Here is a 20,774-nt window from a genome sequence, read left to right on the forward strand (position 1 = left end):
GGATTATGGTATTAATTTGCTACAGGAGGTCTGTTATGTTATTCCCGACTGCCGTAAGAGCATGCTGAGAACTATGAACCAAACTAATTTAGAACTGAATCTGAGTATATACAAATATTAAAGGTCATATAAAGCCAGTTCTCTAGTGAGTGCCAAGGCCTGTGCAGAATTCCAGTGACATTTTACTTAGCGCTGTTTATTATATTTTTCTTATTGAATAAAGAGCTATTGATCCAGAGTGTTTTTTTGGATGCTAAAGATAAGTGAGTGTTGAAAATGTGGTATTCCATTTGGCACTTACATAATAGGGACAAAATGAGGAATTCCTTCAAAATACGGCAATGGCCACGAATTCAGCTTGCTTTCTTTGCAATATAATAAAAAAGCCATTTGGGACAGACTGGGGATACCTTATGCACAGGAGTGAAAGGAGGCATTTGGTACAAAATGTCTTCTCTCCCTATTGCATTCCATACCTTCTGCTCGGTGTAGGGCTGGCTGTAATGTCAGACTTCAAGGACTGGGACAGTTTAGCACTAACAAGTAGGGCTAGACTCCCTAAAATATGCAAGGTTAGTCTTTGATGGGGTCATAGCCCCTTCTGCCCAGTTTCATAGCCTCCTAGCTGCAAGGATGGGTAATGGTCTCTGCTATTTTGTGCCTTCCTCAGTCTCTTCCCAGGGAATGTCTTCAGTGCTTGCTTCTTTTGCTGTGCATAGATTTCCCAAGAAGCCTCAGAGGAAAATTGACCTCACTGTTGTTTGTAAGATGCTCACAGAGGCCAGGATTAATCAAAGCAGGTAGGCACATGTTTAACTTCAAGCATATAACCAATCCCACTTCAATATGTTTATGTACTTTGCTAAATTTGGAACAGGATTCTCAACATTTGAAGTAAAACCTCTCAAAAGTTGGTCAGTTTTCATACTACAACCCTCTTGGGAAAGTGGTGCCCAAACTCTTCCTGTGGTACCCCTCTTCCTTTACCAGTAAAGGAATCTGTTCATGACCATGTCCCCATAGTTTTCTCATCAGAGGAACTTGACCTGAAAGTGGAGGTAGGCTGCAGCTAGAGGTGGAGCTCGCCTGGGGATGCAGAGGGAATAAGAGCAAAGCTGGGTGGGGGGCGGAGCTGGGCGACACTGCCTCACTGTCCCCCTCCAAAAAATCTTCTGGACATGAAATCTTCTGGACAATTAGCTATTTTGGCTAATATCATGGTCAGAATATTTAAAAAATAATACATTTCAGGATTTCAGGTATTTAAATCTGAAATTTCACGGTGCTGTAAATGTAGGGTTCCTGACCCAAAAAAAGAGTTGGGGAGTAGTCACAGTGTTATTGGAGCGCTGCCTTCAGAGTGAGGCAGCTGGAGAGTATGCTGTGGCCACTCTTACTTCTGTGCCCTCGGTCAGCAGCTGCCACTCTCTGGCCACCAACCTCTGAAGGCAGCAGCACAGAAGTAGGGGTGGCAATATCACAACTTCCTAAAGTAACTTGGCAACCCTCCTGCACCTCTCTTTTGGGTCATGAGGAGGACCCCTATTTGAGAAATGCCCATCTCCCCTGTGAAATCTTTATGGTATAGGGAAAAAACACATACAAGACCAGATTTCATGGGTGAGGGAGGGCAGATTTCATGGTAAGTCATTTCTCACGGCCGTGAATTTGGCAGGGACCTAACCGTTGAGCAGACAGTACTACAACTATTTACCTTTTGTTTGCATTTGCAAGCTTCCTTCGTAACTCTAATGGCTAGAAGTATCTTTTTATGTCAAAGCTTAGTACTTTGTCTTGTGAAGCTATGTAAATGCAAGGGATTGTGAATTAAAGCAGTGCCTTCCATTTCAGAATTAGGAGAAAGCTTCACAAGTGACAAATGATTGCGTGTTATTTCCAAAATACAGCAATGGGAATCAGTGTCTTGCAGTGATCTGTATCATTTTTTTAAAAGAAAAAAAAATTGAGAGATATGAGTGTTCTTTGGCAGTTTGCCATTCATTCTGCCAAGGAAAGTTCCGCCTGAAAGAAAACCACTTGTTGAGACCATATCTGGAACATTTCTACTTACTTGCAGGATGTTTTTTCCAGTGGAAGTCAGAATTGTGTATAGGACAATTACCCAAGCTTAGGACTGTTAGCTGGGAGCATATTAGCTCTTTCCAGCTGTCCTAACTTGTATTATGATAGCTCCAGGCATATGGTGTTTGTTTTTAGATAGGCAAGAATGATAAAAATAGCAAAAAGTTGTGATAAGTAAATTGGGCCCAATCCTGTGAAAGCATGCTCACTCAAGCGGTTTCATGTCCATCAGTGACATTGCTCTTTTGTGAGGCAGGACTTCTGTGAGTAAGATATGCAGAGTTTGGCCCTCACTTAAAGACATAATTCCACTGACAACCAGTGAAGGCAGAATTTGAGATAGCTGCTCATTTCCATGTCTCCAGCTGGCAATCTGGGCAAGTCTCTTATTACTGTTGCCCCTGAGATGTTGCAGGGTGACAGGGAGAGAGAGAAAAGTAGCTTGACACTAACATGTCTTATGAATAAAGAGTGATAAAGACAAAGTGGGGGCTGCGGATTATCTACTTAGGCCAGATCTGATATGGAATATTCTGGCACTAAAACAATATATTTGCAAATGTCCAGAACAGAATAAAAGGATAATGGAACTGAAAGCAAATTGGAGAATTTAGGGGTAATGGGCCTCCATTGAAGTTCTTGCACTTCAACTGGGATTTGAGGCAGGGGTGCATAAGGGTCTGTAGCAGCTGAGTAACGGTGACCTGCAGCACTAGTTGCATGGGCAGGTACATACAAGACATTCTGCATGGCTACGTCTACATTGGCACCCCTTTCCGGAAAAGGGATGCTAATGAGACGAGTCGGAATTGCAAATCCGCGGGGGATTTAAATATCCCCCGCGGCATTTGCATTTACATGGCTACCGCTTTTTTCCGGCTTGGGGATAAGCCGGAGAAAAGCGCCAGTCTAGACGCGATTCTCCGGAAAATAAGCCCTTTTCCGAAGGATTTCTTATTCCGAAAGTAGGAATAAGAAATCCTTCAGAAAAGGGCTTATTTTCCGGAGGATCGCGTCTAGACTGGCGCTTTTCTCCGGCTTATCCCCAAGCCGGAAAAAAGCGGCAGCCATGTAAATGCAAATGCCACGGGGGATATTTAAATCCCCCGCGGATTTGCAATTCCGACTCGTCTCATTAGCATCCCTTTTCCGGAAAGGGGTGCCAATGTAGACGTAGCCCATGTGTTTGTCTAGACCTATGACAGCAATACAGCTGATAGCCCTGCTAAACTGCATTGCCATGACCCCTTGAGGCCATGAGGTTACTCCAGGTGCTGTAGTTGCATGCTTCTTGTGCTCAGGCAGCAGTAGCAGGAATGCTATGCCTTTGCCATTCATGGGTATGTATGGGAAGGAAAAGGTTCAGTGAGTCTTCCTTCCCCACCCTTAGGGCATCCGTTCCGGGGCAGCCAAAGCGTAGTCCATGCTGTTTTATTAGCTAAACCCCAGATCTTAGGGAAACACCTATCTCTTTCCTATGAATTACTGCTTTTGGATATTCTCCCAACTCACATTTCCTGCTTTCCTAGGCAAACAAATACTCATGTTATTCCTGTAAGTACTTTTGCTTCTGTAAAGGTCCATTGTAGAGTGTTAAGATCTAATTAGTCTGTTGTCAAGATAGAGTTCTCCTTATGAGTTAAAGGTTATTTCCAATTTAGCCCTCTAACTTTTTTGTACTGGGGATATTCACTTGGAAGCAATATCAGCAAAAAAACTCCCTAGCACCTAATCAACTCCCATGTTAACAAGTATTAGTCAAAATGAATCATGGCATTTAGGAGGGCTCACTACCTTTCATCCACCACCAGCTCCCTTTCAGAACAGCCATTCCTGTTCCATCCTGTACCCCCCAAATAAAACAACTACTGTACATCCCTTCTCAGATGGCTGTATGCTGCACTGTTAAAGGCAGTTACTTTGCTTTGAGTTGATGACTTATTATGAGGTGTAATGAAGATGAGTGAACAATTCTCTGGCTATTCTCCCAAATGTCCATAGTCCTACTAATGAATGTTTGGAAAGCACTTTGAGATCTCTAGATGCAAGACATAATTTATTTTTATTTGAGGTTATTCTGTTGTTAAATGAATTCCTCTCTTTTTAAAGTTGAGCTCTGGAGATTTTTTTCAAGTTTTTCCATCCATGTCCTAATATTTTAAAAAGTTGTTTTGCGGGGGAAAGGTTATGTAGGGCTTTTTTGCTTTTGCTTCATCATTACAGTGTATGACTTTCTAAAAATAAGAAACTTTACATTCTGTCACTGCAATGAGAGAATGTATGAAACAGGCAGATGACCTGGTGAATGAACTTAATGCTGTGAGCTGGCACTGAGTATTGTTCCTGGCTTAAAGTGTTGCTTGCTCGATAACGGAATAATGGAATGGCTCATACTCAGAGCCAAGGATAAAATTTTATGACTAGGGCAATAAAGAAGATTCTGATAGTGAATAAACTAAATGTTGAGATTATGGGAAAGATGGAACAAATGTTTGGAAACTTTATAAATATTCATAAACATACAGTCCCTTGAGGGTCTGAACTTGGCTGCATCAGGGCTATTCTTATGAGTACAAGTTGCGGAAAATTGTAATCAGAGCAGTGGTGTTGCCCTGTGAAACGGACTTTAACAACAAATTGGTATTGTATTTTGAAAGGGTCTGTACTAGAGTTGATGCTACTCTGTCTGCAAAGGTAAACCTCCCATTGACTTCAAAGGGAGTGCTGCTGGATTCAGTGCCATCTTGAAAGTGACACTGAGATCAAACAGACTAGAAAGGGAATGGTAAGCAAGGAAGTAGGTAATTAATGTACCCCGTCCTTAGAAAATCCAATGGGTGGGAAGAATTAGTCAGGAACCATGCAGGGTTTCCACTGTATGGTCCCTTCACAACGTTTGTAGTCTAGCAGTCTGCGGTTCTTTGGTGAGGAAAACAATCTGAATCTTATCACAGTGAATTGCAGGGTATCTGTGTAAAGTGACCACCCATTTATGCTGCTCCTTGATGCCCTCCCATGGTAGCCTGACTCACTGATGCTGCCTCCAGTAGCTGTGTATAATTTTCTGCTCTTGGGAGTGAGGGAGCAAAAGACATAAAGGAGGAAATGCCAATTGTCCTTTATTCCTACTGATGTTGCAGGGGGGCTTGTGCCCAGAGCGGCTGCTTCCCCTTCCCCTTCTCTTAGGAACCTGTTGATCCCCAGTTATGTACATGGCAGTCTGCCAGGGTGTGTCTACACAGCAGTTCGGAGGTGTGATTACCAATGTGAGTACACAGACTTGCACTAACTCTGCTTCAGTTAGAATGCTAAAAATAGCAGGGTGAACATTCTAGCAGTGGTGGTGACTTGGACAAGGGGGGTCAGCCAGACTTGGGCTCACACTTAGTTCAAGCACTTCCAGCACTACCTTATCCACAGCGATTTTTTTTTAAAGCATACGAGCTAAAGCAAAGCTAGTGTGAATCCGTCTGTCTCACATTTTCCTCTAAGTCCCAACTGAAGTGCAGCCATGCCCCTAGGGAGCCCGTTCCATAAACATGCTCCTCGTTTATTAGATACACAATGCTCATTTGCTTTCCTCCAGCCAGCAGAATGACCTGCTGGTCATCAGCAGCTGGTCCATCCATCAAGTCCTGATCCAGCTCTCTGCAGGAATCCTTATAGCCTTTGTGGTGCCAGACCCTATTCCTGATGTTTCTGAAGGATCTGGATTAACCTCTGTCCTGGGTGTGCACACATGGTTCTGATGGAAGTTCATACAGGACCCTCTTGTTGTGTGATATCCCTCAGGGCACACTCACAGTAGGGCAAGCCTCCTTGGCTTCTGCGCCTCCTTAAGTGCAACCTCGGCACATTCAGACCCCCGGCTGCCTGTGTGCAGGCAGCTAGAGGCATTCACACCTGCCCGCTAGAGTTTCAGCAGAGACCTCACCCCCTTGTCCCACCACCTAGATATTTGTGTAATAAACAGAGAAAACTGAGACACACATGGCATTCATGCAAAAAGGAAGTTAGGAAAGTTTAACTTTAAGAAAGTTTCCACTTTGTCACAATCTCAGTTCCATCATGAAACATTGCTGACCACGTTGTGTGTAGTCTCCTTAATGTCAGGAGTGCCCATTATGAGCCATATGAGTTGATTTACTTTAGAACAGGGAGGCTGCAAATAGAAGCTCTGGCAACCAGTGCTCTTGTATTGCTTCTGATAGCTCACTCTTAGCTACGCTGAGAACATGCCAGTGCCTGTTACCTTGGAATCTACATCACCCAGTTCAGAGGGTGCAGCTGTTGTACCCTGCTATAGTTGTTAACACTGAGAACAAATGATTCCAACCATGGTAACAATATTTGCCAGAACTCTAATGTAAGTACAGTAGAACAAACAGCGTTACAAACTGACAAATCAACCACACACCTCATTTGGAACTAGAAGTACACAATCAGACAACAGCTGTAATAGGTCTTGGTTAAACCCTGAACAGGACCTTGGAAGTAATGGGTCAATCATTAAAATCTAGCTAGAAAGGAACCTTGTTAAACAAGGTGGCTGTGTCTACACTGGCATGAATTTCCGGAAATGCTTAAAACGGAATACTATTCCGTTTTCAGTTTTTCCGGAAAAGGAGCGTCTACATTGGCAGGCTGCTTTTCCGGAAAAGCCCTTTTCCCGGAAAAGCGTCTGTGGCCAATGTAGACGCGCTTTTCCGGAAAAGAGCCCCGATTGCCATTTTCACGATCGGGGCTTTTTTCCGGAAAAGACTATTGGGTTGTCTACACTGGCCCTTTTCCGGAACAGTGTTCCGGAATAGGGACTTATGCCCGAGCGGGAGCAGAATAGTTTTTCCGGAATAGTGGCTGATTTTGTACAGTAGAGCATCATTGCTTTTCCGGAAATTCAAGGGCCAGTGTAGACAGCCTGCAGCTTATTCCAGAAAAGCGGCTGATTTTCCGGAATAAGTGACCCAGTGTAGACACAGCCGGTGCGATGGAAGAAACAAGATACTGCTTCCCCTTTTTAAGAAGAGAACAGAAGAGAAGAAGGTGTAAGTGTATTCGAACTATCTGTGAACAGACCTATAAATTCCATCATACTTCTAAGAAGCTATTCTAGTTCATTGTGTATCTAAGGAAATAATGGTGATCTTCCCAAAATCCCTATTTTTAGCTTTCAGGTGATGCCAAGTATGGCTTTTGAAAGACAAAGAGATTGTTTTAATTACAGAATGTACTGGGTCTGTTCACCTGTCAGCTCAAAGCTGGGAATCTACCTAATTAGTCTCCTCGCTTTTTTGTCTAAGTCCTTTCAAATGTATTTTTTCTCTCTCCCCCACCCCCTTTATTTTTTTTATTTTTTTTTGGACTGATAATGGAGCTTTGAGAGATTAAATCTTATCTAGTTTTTCAGAGGAGCCACAAAGCTAAACAAGTCTATGTAGCAAGAGAAGTAGGTTTATTCAGCAAAGGAAACACTTTTAATTAAAAGTACAACACTCTAGGCAGTCCATTTGCTGAGAGATAGCATGCCTGAACTTGTCAATCATGATGACAAAGACAGCCAGAAGAAGTGCAGTAATCTCCCAGAAATGTATGTCCCAGAGCATCTTCTTGCTACTCTAAAGTTAAGTAAATGCATTTAAATAAGGAAACTAGTCCAACTGGTGCATTTGCTGGGCTTTCCAGACATTGATATGACACCACAAACAGCCAGTTATGAAATTCTAATGGTAGCAAGCACTTAAAAACCACTTCATCAATTCACCTAATACTCTCACTGTGACTATAAAGCATTTGCAGTATAACACTCCCCCTTTACCCTCAATTTGTGCTGTCACTGCTACTGCAGCTGGAAACATTTAATACAATAATCGTCGGCTGAATCATTGTATTATACAACGATGATTAAATCTGTCCATAAAGCAGGGTGGGGTGTAACGGGAAAGGAATAGCCTGAGGAAGGAAAATGTGGCAAAAAACACATTTGTGAACAGGAAAAAATTAATCCTTTCTAGGAAAATTCAGAACTGTACTGTAAAGGAGCCTGGGGACTTTTTGCCCAAACTCTATTTGATTATACGTCTCAGTTTTACAATAAAAAATCTGCAAAATGAGTTAGAGATTGTGAAGTCCAAGCAGCATGTGTAAAATACATGTACATTGGTAAGCATATTCTGTATAATTTGCATTGTGCGAAAAAGGTGTCAGTTTGATTGAAGTGGAAAGCTGGATTGGCAGGTACAGTACCCACCTCCAACTACAGAGCACATGGTAAGATTTTCTGCAGGCCTTTCTCTGCCACTGGGCTTTAAAGAGATGGACACCAATTTGGAATCACCGCAGATGATTTAAATGTAATTCCCAATTGTACTCTGGCCCATGCACATGTTAGTGGTTTTACAACCAGATTTTCTGTCCCTTAATGCACAATTGCAGCGGCAGTGCTCTGTGCTGCAGCACTCCATCCGACAGTAGCAGGCTTATGTGCTTTTGCTTTTCTTAAAAATTATCTGACAGAACTTCATCCCCCTTCCGTTCTGTGTAGTTAATATGAGAAGATTCACACTCCCTCCATTCCTAAAGAACCACAGCAAGGAAAGGAGGGTATGTCTACACTACCCTCCTAGTTCGAACTAGGAGGGTAATGTAGGCATACCGCACTTGCAAATGAAGCCCGGGATTTGAATTTCCCGGGCTTCATTTGCAAGTGCGGTATGCCTACATTACCCCACTAGTTCGAACTAGCGGGGTAGTGTAGACATACCCGGAGATGCCTATCCAGGAAGGATAGACTCCGCCTAACCCAAAATGGAAGCAGGTTTCTGGCATGTAAAATTAAAAGGTTTTTTTAACCTAAGAGCTGGGGGGTGCGCGGGAGGGGGGGGGGGGAGTGCCAACAGGTGCAGAGAAGCAAGTGGAGTAAGGCAGTGTTTTTTAAATTGTTCAGCAGAATCACTTTGAGAAACACATTAACTGGCGGCCCTGGTTTGTTTATTTACTGGCACCATGGCCATGGAGCCTCGCAGCTCCCATTGGCTCCGCTTCATCCTTTGCAGCCAAGGGGAGTCACGGGAAGCAGCATGAGCCGAGCCACTGCTTCCTGCTGCTCCGCTTGGCTGCAAAGAGCGAAACAGAGCCAATGGGAACTGCGAGGCTCCATAGCCATGGCACCAGTAAATAAACAAACCGGGGCGGCAAGTTAAAGTGTTTCTCCAAGTGGTTCCGTGGACCACTTTCAGAAACACTGGAGTAAGGTACAGATATGAGCCAGCGAGGAACAAAAATAAGAGTCCCTTTAACTGTAAGAGATGTTGAGAAGCAACTGAATAATCACAAAATGTACAAGTGCATGAATACCAATGCTACAAGTCCAAAATAGTAAGATGGGTGAAATAGAGTGGCTGGCATTAAATGAGGTATAATAGGCATTGTAGACACCTGCTGGAATAAGGGGACACAGTAGTATTGGGGTACAAAATATACAGGTATGACTGAGTAGATTGTGATGGTGGGGCAGCATCGCTATGTGTAGAAGAAAGTATGGATTCAAATAAAGTAAAAATCTTAAATAAATCAAACTGTAACATAGAATCTCAATCCCCTTTGGGCACCTATAGAGCATATTTTAGGGGAAAGGGAGGCATGGGCTGTAGAACTGTCTTCACTTTCTGCATTCAGCCAGATCCACCAGACCTCGGTCTTCTCCACTCACGAGAGTAGTGGGGGTGATCTAATCTCAGATGTTATTAAATCTTTCTGCTATAGTAGTCCCCAGTGGGGCTAGTAGCACAGGGTACGTCTACACTACAACGTTAATTCGAACTAACTTAGTTCGAATTAGTTAATTCGAACTAAGCTAATTCGAACTAACGGATCCAGACTAAAAAACTAGTTCGAATTAGCGTTTTGCTAATTCGAACTAGCATGTCCACATTAAGTGGACCCTGAACCGGGCTTAAGGATGGCCGGAAGCAGTGCCGGCAGGGCATCAGAGAAGAACTTAGAGCGTGGAGATGCTTTCTCAGGCTAGCCGAGGGCTGTGCTTAAAGGATCCCGACCCCCACCCCGGACAGACAGTTCTCAGGGGTGCCCCGCTTGTAAAGCAGTCCTGGCTTGGAGTGCCCGGACTACCCACACTGGGCACATCACACCACTTGGCCATCAGCCCGGCTGCACTTGCCGCAGGCTGCCATCTGGGGAGAGGGGGCAATTGGGGGGCTGCAGGAGAGCTTCCACTCCCAGAAGCCCGCAGAGCCAGCCCAGTCCTCCCCATCGGGGGCTCGTGCCCCATTCCTCCCTCACCTCCTTCCACTTACCCTTCTCTAGCCCCTCTTCCTGATGTACAAAATAAAGAAAACATGTGGTCAAAAATAGAATCTCTCTTTATTGAACAAAACTTGGGGAGACTGGGAAAAGGAGGTGGGAGAGGGGAAGAGAGAGGCTGGGAGAGGGGAGGGCAACTAAAATGATCAGGGGTTGGGAACAGGTCCCATATGAAGAGAGGCTAAACAGACTGGGACTTTTCAGCTTAGAAAAGAGGAGACGGAGGGGGGACAGGATAGAGGTCTCTAAAAGCATGAGTGGGGTGGAGAAGGTGCATACAGAAAAGTTCTTCATTGGTTCCTATAAAGAAGGACTAGAGGACACCAAAGGAAAGGAATGGGTAGCAGGCTTCAAAGTAGTAACAGAAAGTTGTTCTTCACAAAGCAAAGTGTCAGCCTGTGGAACTCCTTGCTGCAGGAGGCTGTGAAGGCTAGAACTAGAACAGAATTTAAAGGGAAGTGAGATCAAGTCATGGAGGCTGGGTCCATGGAGTGGTATTAGCCAGGGTGTAGGAGTGGTGTCCCTGCCCGAAGTTTGTGGAAGGCTGGAGAGGGATGGCACGAGACAAATGGCTTGGTAACTGTCTTCGGTCCATCCCCTCCAGGGTCCTTAGGGTTGGCCGCTGTCGGCAGACAGGCTACTCGGCTAGATGGACCTTTGGTCTGACCCAGGACGGCCATTGTAAGCTCAGGGTCGGGGGTCTCAGTGGACCCCCTTGATTCTCTTGCACACCTGCTCCTGGGTGGCCTGTCTGGCAGCTATCCTGCCCTAGACGGCCACTTTTCTGTGCCTAGTGCGGAGATCGTGGACGAGGTCCACGATGTCTGCACTAGCCCAGGCAGGTGCCCGCCTCTTGCGGTCCCGGGCAAGCTCCCGGGAGCCGCCAGCCTGGTCCCGGGAAGAGGGGGAGGGCTGGGGGACATCGGGTGGGTGGCTCGATCCGTGCCAGATGCAGGGTCTGCTGGCTTGGTGCTGGCAGGCTTGCACCTGGCACAGGCACCGTAGCCAGCCCGTGCCCCGTTAAGGGGTCCGGGGCCGGGAGGGGGGCAGAAGAGTTTCCCTGGTGTTGGCCAGAGTGGCCACCAGGAAAACCTGGGGAGGGCTAGCCTCCCACTAGTTCGAATTAAGGGGCTACACAACCCTTAATTCAAACTAGTAAATTCGAACTAGGCTTAATCCTTGTGGAATGAGGATTACCTAGTTTGAACTAAGCGCTCCGTTAGTTCGAATTAAATTCGAACTAACGGAGCGCTAGTGTAGCGCCTATGAAAGTTAGTTCGAACTAACGTCCATTAGTTCGAACTAACTTTGTAGTGTAGACATACCCAGACACAGTAATTACTTGTAGTGTATGTTCTTAAATGTGACAGTGTCCCTCTTAAAGCTCTTCAGAAGATTTGCAAGTAAAATGAGTCAGTGCCCATGAATAAGGTACTCTGTTTTAGATGACTGTATCAGTGCAAAAGTGGTTATATACAGTAGACTTCCGATAATCTGGCACCTTTGGGACCCAGGGGGTGCTGGATTATCGGATAAACCGGAGTATCAGGAGGTACTCCGGCAGGGGGGCTGTGAGGGGTCTGCAGGGCAGGGGATGGCGCGGCTTGGGGCAAACCCTCCGCCGTTTTGCAGGGAGGCAGGGGAAGCCCCGCGCATCCACCAGCGACAAGCCAGCTGGAGCTGCAAGCAGCAGCGGCGGACTTGGCGAAGCAGCGGGGCAGAGCAGCTGGGGTGCTTGCTGGGTTGGTCCCACAGCGCTGCCACTTGCCTCGCCCCCTCTCCTCTGCTGCCGCTTGCAGCCCCAGCTGGCCTGGCAGTGCGGGTCCCGGTAGACCCATCACGAGTATAATCCCTTTCCCCTCTCCTCCCCTTCCCTTTCCCGGCCCGTGAGCATGCATGTGGCTTACAGGAGCTCCAATTGTCCGGCTGGCTGGAGCACTTCCAGGTTCCAATTGGTACCGGACTATCAGGAGTGCCAGACCACTGGATGCCTGACAATTGGAGTTTTACTGTAGTTTGTTCGGTGGTAGATGTTAGCCATCACATTCTTTGTGAATGTGTAATCATTAATAATCATTAACATTGAATTGAAATTTAATCAAACAATTAGTTTGAACAGCCCAGTGTGGTCTGACCTGGGTACTTAGTTGTAGAATTTTATTAATGCATCTTCCATGGTTACAGAGACCTGTGGGAGCTGAAGACACTTAGCACCTTGTTGGATCTTCCCTTTAATTTGATTATGACAACATCATCTAGAAGTGTGTGTGTGTTTGGGGGTTGGGGGTTTAAATAAAAAATACTCACCTTGCAGAATTGGGGCTTGGTTCTGTGTGTGCCTCCCAGGATATTGTGAGCATTCTTCAGCCCCCCACTGAAGTCACTGGGAGTAAAAGGTGTTTGAGCACCATTCAAGGTGATGCAAACTTGCAGAAGGGGAAACTAGGGGAAACTAGCAAGAACTATACGTGTTCTAGTTTTGAAAAAGTTATCTGATTGTTTCTTACCTTTTTCCTTTCCTGGGATTAATTAATTTATTTTAAATTATTTGCAGATACTGACGCCCCAGCCCTCTAAATATAAAGACAAAATAAAATATACTGTCATTGAAATTTTAAATGCATAGTAATATTTTAGCTTTCTTTTGTCTTTCATTTGTGCATCCGTGGGTATTTTGCAAGCCTCCTTTAACTATGTTTTATCACATTCCTATGTGGTAAGTAAATAATATTCTGCCTGTTTCGCAAATGGAGAAAGGGAATTTTCCCAAGATCATAAGTCGGTTACATTGACAGATACAGAACCCAGGAGTCCTGATTTCTAGTTCTCTGCTTGAGCCACTAAATGAAACACCTCATTATTAGTTATAAATGTCAGGAGAATTAAAAAATTATGCTTTGTATGGTGACTATAATTCTGCCTTGTTACGCAGTTATGTGCATCTTTGTATTTCTCCATCACATGTGGTGTTAATTTCTCTGTCTTAAGGCCCTCTTCAGCCCAAAAGATTCATGTACAGACTCCATTTGGAGTGTCTGAAGGATCTCTAACCAATAAGATATGAAACTGCGAAAGTTAATTATGGCCTCACCTGAAGACTCTTCATTCAGTTGCATTTTCTTTCACGTGCTAGCATGATACTGTGAATATTGTGAAGGGGGTTTTGTGCGCTTTTATCTTCCAGCTTCACACCATCCTGCCAAGTTCTGCACAAGTTTGAGAAAGTAGTGGTAATGATTAGAAAACAGCTGGTTGGTCTCAGTTATTCTACAATGACACAATAGAATTAATGTTTACGCTAGAACTTCAGTCCCTCTAAGTCTCGCTTGAGCTGTACCAAGGGAGGCGTTTTGAGATTCATAGGGATCAAACATCCAAATCTGATTAAATGTGAAGAGAAGCAGCTATATTTGTGCACTCTGTAAATATTGAAGAACACTGTGATTTTAAAAATGCTTTGAAAAATACAGATACCTCTGATAGTCTCTGATGGTCTTAAAACAGTTAACAGACATTTGACCACATTCAATGAATGCCACACCTTTCACTTCCAAATACTTCATATAGCACTTTTGTAATGTTCAAGTGTAGGGGCTAATGCTGGGGAAAGGCTAAACTGAACTCTATTAGCTTCCAGTAACTTTAATATTCAGGCCCTCCAAAAACTTTTACCTCCTTCTTCCTTATCTTACAGCTTTTGAAACGGGAAGTTGATTTGAACAGTTCAGAGAATGTTATCCTTATCTCAAATGTTTTGCAAACTTTCCCATAGGAATCCTCCATCTGATCCTGCAGTCCTTGTGCACTGCTATCACTGGCAGTTTTGCATCCAGGATTATATCACTGAACTTAGTGTAAATGAATTTTGCTCAGATCACTTTTCATTTTCTGTGGAGTATAGCAATGAGGCAAAACACTTCTAGAATTCTTTTCATCAGAACAAGAGCCTATAATTTTCATTGAAGAGATTCCAATGACTAAGTTATATCCCTCCTCTTCATTCCAGTGTAATGAGCTCATTTTGGGGAGGTAGAAGGGGTTTCAGCCTAAATTCCATTAACAAAGGAATGTGCATTGAGAGACAGGTACAGACTAGCTCCATGACACACATTTGTAAGGAGGCCTTCTGCAATCCAACAACTTTCCCGAGGGTTTCAGATTTCAGGCTTATGCTGTTTTTTTATCTGCACATTTTTTGAAAGGGAGGGTGAAGACAGGGTTAATTTTTAGAATGAATATACTGAATGAGTTTTCTGTAGTTTACAGGTGGCAGAAATTGTTATTTGTATTGTGCCCAGGGCAAATCTGTCTGCCACAACTATCTCAAAATGACCTTTATGCTAATTTTAAATACCTCATTTTAATCAGAGCTATTTGTGAGAGCCCACTTCTGTCTGTGTTTGAAATACGTTCAAGCTGTTTTTGTTCTGAAGGATGCAGGAATACAGAGATCTGGCTAAATGTAGATAGGTTTCTCTAGTGTGAAATGTTTACTGAGTGTTTTAGATAGGCTATAAGAATGTATTAAAAGTTGTGGATAGGGAGCGGGAGTGGAAGATAGAATAGAGCAAGTAGTCTATACTATATTGCTTAATTGAAGTCACTGGGAGTTCTGCCTAAGTCAGGTCTACAGGCCATGTCACAATGGGTGCTGGAATATTTTGTATAGTGGGGGTGCCGAGAACCATTGAACAAAACTGTACATCCTGCACATGGGGGAAACCACTTGAATCCAGGGCTGTGTGGCAGGCCCTCTAGCTCTATGCAGTGAGCCTGATCCTGTGAGATACCAAACACCATCAACTTCCCCTGGCTTGGGTGGGAGTCCAGTGTGTTCTTCAGTGTCTGGCAAGAGTGATCTTTAATGTATTACTTTCTGAGTGTGGGCTGCATTCCCTTCACAATAATGTAGATGTCTCCTGCAGTGTAAAAGAAGCACTGTCACCATATTTTATTCTGAAATGTTATACTAAAATCGAATAATTGCACAAAAGAATTAAAACTCTTCTACTAAATAAACTCGTCCTTGTGCACTTTGACCTAAAAAAATCCACTTTCTATTTGAAATCCTGTTCTTTCTAAATCTGCATGTTCATAAAAACTTCCATTGGTAGAGGTGTGAGATTTCTCAGGTTTTCATTATTGGATATCTGCTCTTAGTGAATCTGAAGCTTTAATAAATTCTGACTTGTAAGGAAATTGAAGTACGGGGTTGTTTATTATTTTTAAGTGAATATTGGTCAGAGAAGGAAGCACTTCATGAGCCCTTGCCTTAAACGTCTGCCACTTTAGCAATACTGGTAGGAAGAAAACTACACAGATGGAAACCTGTGTAATCTGGCAACCTGCATGTGGGCAACAGTAACCAAAATGTTTCATGGGCCACACATAGACCCCCCCAATGGGCCGCAAGTGGCTCTTGGGCCACAGGTTGCCCACCACTGATGTAGAGTATTTATAGTGTTTTAATCTCTCCACCAATACATAGTGGTATTGCTACACCTTTTCACAGTGTTTTAATTCTCTACCCCAGTTAACTGCAGAGAAGCAGAGTGAATGTGTATGCCAAGTGTACTCCATTTTCTTGTGGCTCCTGCCACTGCAGAGAATGTAGGGGAGCCCAACCACTGCTGCCACCCTGCACCAGGCTCCTATGGTAATTCCGAAGACCATGTCCCTCAGGGTATGGGATGCAATGGGGAAGAGAGGGTGAGATGATGGTGGGAAAGGATGGAGTTTGGGAGACAAACATGCCACCTTGCTCCCAACCACCAGGCCTTCCTTGCTGGATTGCAAATATGCTTCAGTCTGTAGATGGTCCATGGGCCATGAGTTTAAGACCCGTGTTCTAACCCCTTCTCAAAAGGTAGGGTTAGATGTTTCTACTTAGAGGCCTCTAGCTGTCAGCTCCCCTACTCTTCTGATTCTCTCCTCTTCCCCTGAGCACTCCTTCTTGTGGCCTTTTATACGGCTTCTCTGCTAATGAGCTAGTTGGCTGATTGATTCGTAGGTCCCAATCTAGTCTGGTACCTGTCCAAACAGGTGATCTGTCCAATTAAGATTTCTCCAGGGGAACCTAATTAGTACTAATTGTGACCCAAATGCTAGCTCAAGTGTTAGCCATTAGCATTTTGTCACATGTCCAATTTTGATTTAAAAATTGGCAATGATGGAAAATCTGCCTCTAACCTTGATAAATTGTTCCAATGGTAAGTTACTCTCACTGTTAAAAACATATGCTTATTTCCAATCTGAATTTGTCTAGCTTCATTTTCCAGACATTGGATCAAGTTATACCTTCCTCTGCTAGACTGAAGAGACTTTTATTAAGAGCCCATTTGTTCCTCATTTAGATTCTTAAATTATAGACTGTGATCAAATCACCATTAATCTCTTTTTTTGTTAAGCTAAATAGATTGAGCTCCCTGAGTCTTATCACTGTAAGGGTTTTCTAATCCCTTGGCTCTTTTCTAACACTCCTTTCCAGGATAAAATCCCTCATCCTGTAAGTATGGCCTACATTCTTTAACCCCAGCTGTATACATTTGCGTTTAGTTACATTAAAACATATTGTTTACTTGAGCCCATTTTACTAGGTGCTCCAGATCACTCTGCCACAGTGACCTGCCCTCTCCATTATTTGCCACACTGCCAACTTCTGCATCATTTGCAAACTTTATCTGTGATGATGTTTCTTTCATGACATTGATATAAATGTTAGATAGGACAGGCCAAGAACCAATCCCTGAGGGACCCCATGGGAAACATACCACTCACTTACGACTCCTCATTTACAATTCTATTTGGAGACCTACTAGTTAGTCAGTTTTTAATTGATTTAATGTGTACCAGATTAATTTTTATTCTGTTTTTTTAACCAAAATGTCATGTGGTACCCAGTCGTATGCATTACAGAAGTACTAAGTATGTTATCTGAACGCTATTACCTTTATCAACCAAACTTGTAATCTCATCCAAAAAAAGATATCAAGTTAGGTTGACAGGATCTATTGTCCATGAACCCATGTTGATTTTCATTAACCACATTACCCTCATTACGCTCCCTTAATTCTTTATATATATTTTCATTATTTTAGGAAGTGGGCCAATATTCCTCTGCTTGCCTGGGAAGCCTGTTTCATCCCTTGATCTCTCCTGCTCTCACCAGCGGCTAGCTAACTCTGTCTCAGCTGATCAGTGGCTTATTTGTCCAGTGTTCCCATTAGGTATGAATGTAATTCCCCAGTCATTCCTTTACTCCCTGTGTTGAGGTAGGTCCCGGGGTGCTCAAACTCGAAGTGCAGGGGGAGCTGCTGCAGCCTCTGACTTGAAGTGGTTTCAAGTCATATGGGTTTGACAGTTCACTTGCTCTCAGCACCCCACTATACAAACTTTTTCAATGCACTGGGTGATCTGGACTTTCTCGAGAGTGAGGGTGGCCTTGTTCCCCCTCAACTGAGCAGGAGACGGTGTGTGTGTGTGAAGGTGGGAGTTTGAAGGTGAGGCACAGCCAGCATACTAGGGGAGGCATTCTGCTTTGCCTCTACCATTTTATTAGAATGTGTGTGTTGGGGGGAGAGGACCAGCAGAATTCTGATTTTAAAATAAATATTTTCCTCGTTGTGTATGAAAGCATGGTTTGGTGTAAAGCCTTTATTTCTCCAGCAGAGTAAGTATGGACACTCCTGTGACAATTTGGGGCAGTGGAACAGTGCTGGCTGGCTTCTATTTCGTAGTGCAGTTACAGCCAGAGCTGACTTTTTGATCCATTCTCTGTTTTCCTAGTATTTCTCTTGAGCCCAATATGTTTGATAATTACCCATCTTATCCAGGCCTTAATACATTATGTAGACATTTTTATTCCATCTGTTTGCAATTATTTAATTTCAGTTAACAAAAGCACAAACTCTTTTCCAAGTAAATGTAATTTGCTAGAACCAAGTGTTAATTAATAAATGCTTGTGCTCTCAGCCTCTGGGGGAGTGTAGCTTTTGTTAAGACACCTATTGCAGCCAAGTGTTTGGGACACACTGTGTCACAAGTACAGTATCTATGATGAGTAAAAACTCATGTTGCATTTTGTTTGGTCTTCTGTGGCGTTTAGCTTACAAACGTTGATGTAGAATGACCTTTCATCCCCATTGCTGTGTCCTGGACCACAAAAGAATCTGAAGAATAGCAGGATTCAGTGATTCAAGCATGGGTCTCTATTCTGAGACTGTTGTTTGAAAATAATTCTGAAGAGTTAATATTCAGAGCAGTTTATGAGTTTAAAAAACTAGTTATGGGTTTGTTTCTCTCACTGAGACCTGGGGATTTATACCAGTACCGGCCAGAGTTACTGTAGGTGCAGCCTCTGAAATGGTGGAATACTCGGTGAAATTGTTGCTTTGTACTTGGAGAAGAGAAAATGGCACCTTCTCGAGCCATGATACTCAAGAGCTGAGCACCCATTTTCAATGGGAATTGGGAATGCTCTGATTCAAAACCTCCAGGGCACGTAGCACTCAGTAGGCTCATGTGAACTCATTTTCTGTCTCTAAAAAGTATTTGGGTAAAGTCTGGAAATGTGTGTGATTTATATATCAACATGTCCCCCCTTCACAATATATGACACATTTTGGACCCTCACCTTGTCAGCCATCCTTCTTCCTTAAAGTTATTATTTATATTGTGTGGGTGCCTAAGAGATCCAGTCACAGATCAGAACCTCATTGTGCCAGGCGCTAGACAAACATGGAACAAAAAATCCCTGACCCCAAAACCTTACACACTGAATGTAAGTCAAAATACCACAGATGGAGGCAGGCAGAGAGTGACTCATCTGTTGCCTGTTTCCAGATTCTGACAAACAGAGGTTAGGGACTTGGAATGTTAAATATCCACTAATTGACTAATTGAATTAGCCCTGTTGCTACACTTCAAAGGCAAAAGTGCCACATGGAGCCCACGATCAGCTGGGGACTCCCCCGCTGACCCTGGGCTCCATGCGGTGCTGCCACTTTGAAACGCATGGGGAGCCCGGTATCAGGCTCCTTGCAACGTTTCAAAGTGGCAGTGCTGTGCGGAGCCTGGGGTCCTTCCTGTTTGAGTGAGGCTTTAGAGAGGGAGTTCTCCAGGTAGAGGAGAAGCAGATACAGGAGTCTTGAGGGAAGTGTGTGTTGTGTTTGGGGCTTTCTTGCTGTGTGCTGAGCTTGTGTTTGTGAGTGAGGGTTGGTGTGTGTTCTTTTTTGTTTTTTGTTAATTTATTTATTTATTTTCCCCTGTGTTTGAGAGTAAGGCTTTCCCCCCCCCCACCCCACCTTCCCCTTTACCCTCCCCCTCCCCTTGATGGAGTGTGTGCTGTGATTGGTAGGGGCTGTGATTGGCAGGTGGAAACTGTTGGCTTCTAATTAAAGTTAGAATTCTAGAAGCCTCTGCTGATTGGCTGAGCCTTGGTAGGGGGAGGGGCTTTATAAGGCAGTGGGCAAGCGACCAAGGAGCTTGCGAACAGGTGAGTGCTAACAGGGAGTTTTGAGAGGGAGTTGGGAAGGGCGGGAGGTTCTCTTGCCTTTCTTTTTAAATCCCTTCTCCAGGACAGCAGCGATGGTTGATGATGGGTCTGCTATTGTTACCTGCATGGCGTGTGCCATGTTTGTCTTCCTCCCGGAAGAAAGAACGGATTTCATCTGCACCAAGTGCAAGCTGGTCGAGGCCCAAGTGTCGACCTTACGCTTGATCAGAGAGGATGAAGACTTCCTTGATAGAAGGCAGCAATTAATCCTTCAAGCACGGCAGGCAGAGGAGCCAGAGAGGGCAGTAAGTGACCAAGAAGAGAAATGGCAGCATGTAACTTCTAGAAGGGGAAAAAGGCCAGCACGGGAATCCCCCGATGCTATAGAGGTAAGCAATCGCTTTCAAGCTCTCTCCACAGGCTCTGCAGTGCTGAAAGCTCCGGACGGGACCTCACAAGGAAGAAACCAGAAGGGAACACCATCTACTGCAAGGCATTAGACGGGATGCGTAGTCCTAGGATGGGGGTTCCACGGCCACCACTCCCAAAAGGAAACGATGGGTGGTGGTGGTCGGGAACTCCCTCCTAAGAGGGACTGAGCCATCCCTCTGCCGTCCGGACCTGGAATCTCAAGAGGTGTGCTGCTTACCGGGAGCTCGCATTCGGGATGTCACTGAGAGGCTTAGCAAGCTGATCAAACCTTCGGATCGCTACCCCTTCCTGCTTCTCCATGTAGGAACTAATGATACGGCCAAGAATGACCTTGAGCGTGTTACTACGGATTATATAGCGCTGGGAAGAAGGATCCAAGAATTCGGAGCGCAAGTGGTGTTCTCGTCCATCCTCCCTGTTGAAGGGAAAGGACTGGGCAGGGATCGTC

At 44.3% G+C, this 20,774-nt stretch overlaps 1 protein-coding gene and 1 long non-coding RNA gene across 6 annotated transcripts in view; both read left to right on the plus strand.

Moving 5' to 3' along the window:
* The window catches only part of COL4A6 (collagen type IV alpha 6 chain), a 232,683-nt gene that overhangs the window by 6,323 nt on the left and 205,586 nt on the right, over positions 1 to 20,774 (plus strand). The window lies entirely within an intron of this gene.
* The window catches only part of LOC142831242 (uncharacterized), a 39,687-nt gene continuing 36,624 nt past the window's right edge, over positions 17,712 to 20,774 (plus strand). Inside the window, exon 1 of the long non-coding RNA XR_012906916.1 lies at positions 17,712 to 19,894. This is a non-coding gene — a long non-coding RNA (uncharacterized LOC142831242). The remainder of the gene's footprint in view (positions 19,895 to 20,774) is intronic.

Source organism: Pelodiscus sinensis, chromosome 13, assembly GCF_049634645.1.
Source record: "Pelodiscus sinensis isolate JC-2024 chromosome 13, ASM4963464v1, whole genome shotgun sequence".
NCBI lineage: Eukaryota > Metazoa > Chordata > Testudines > Trionychidae > Pelodiscus > Pelodiscus sinensis.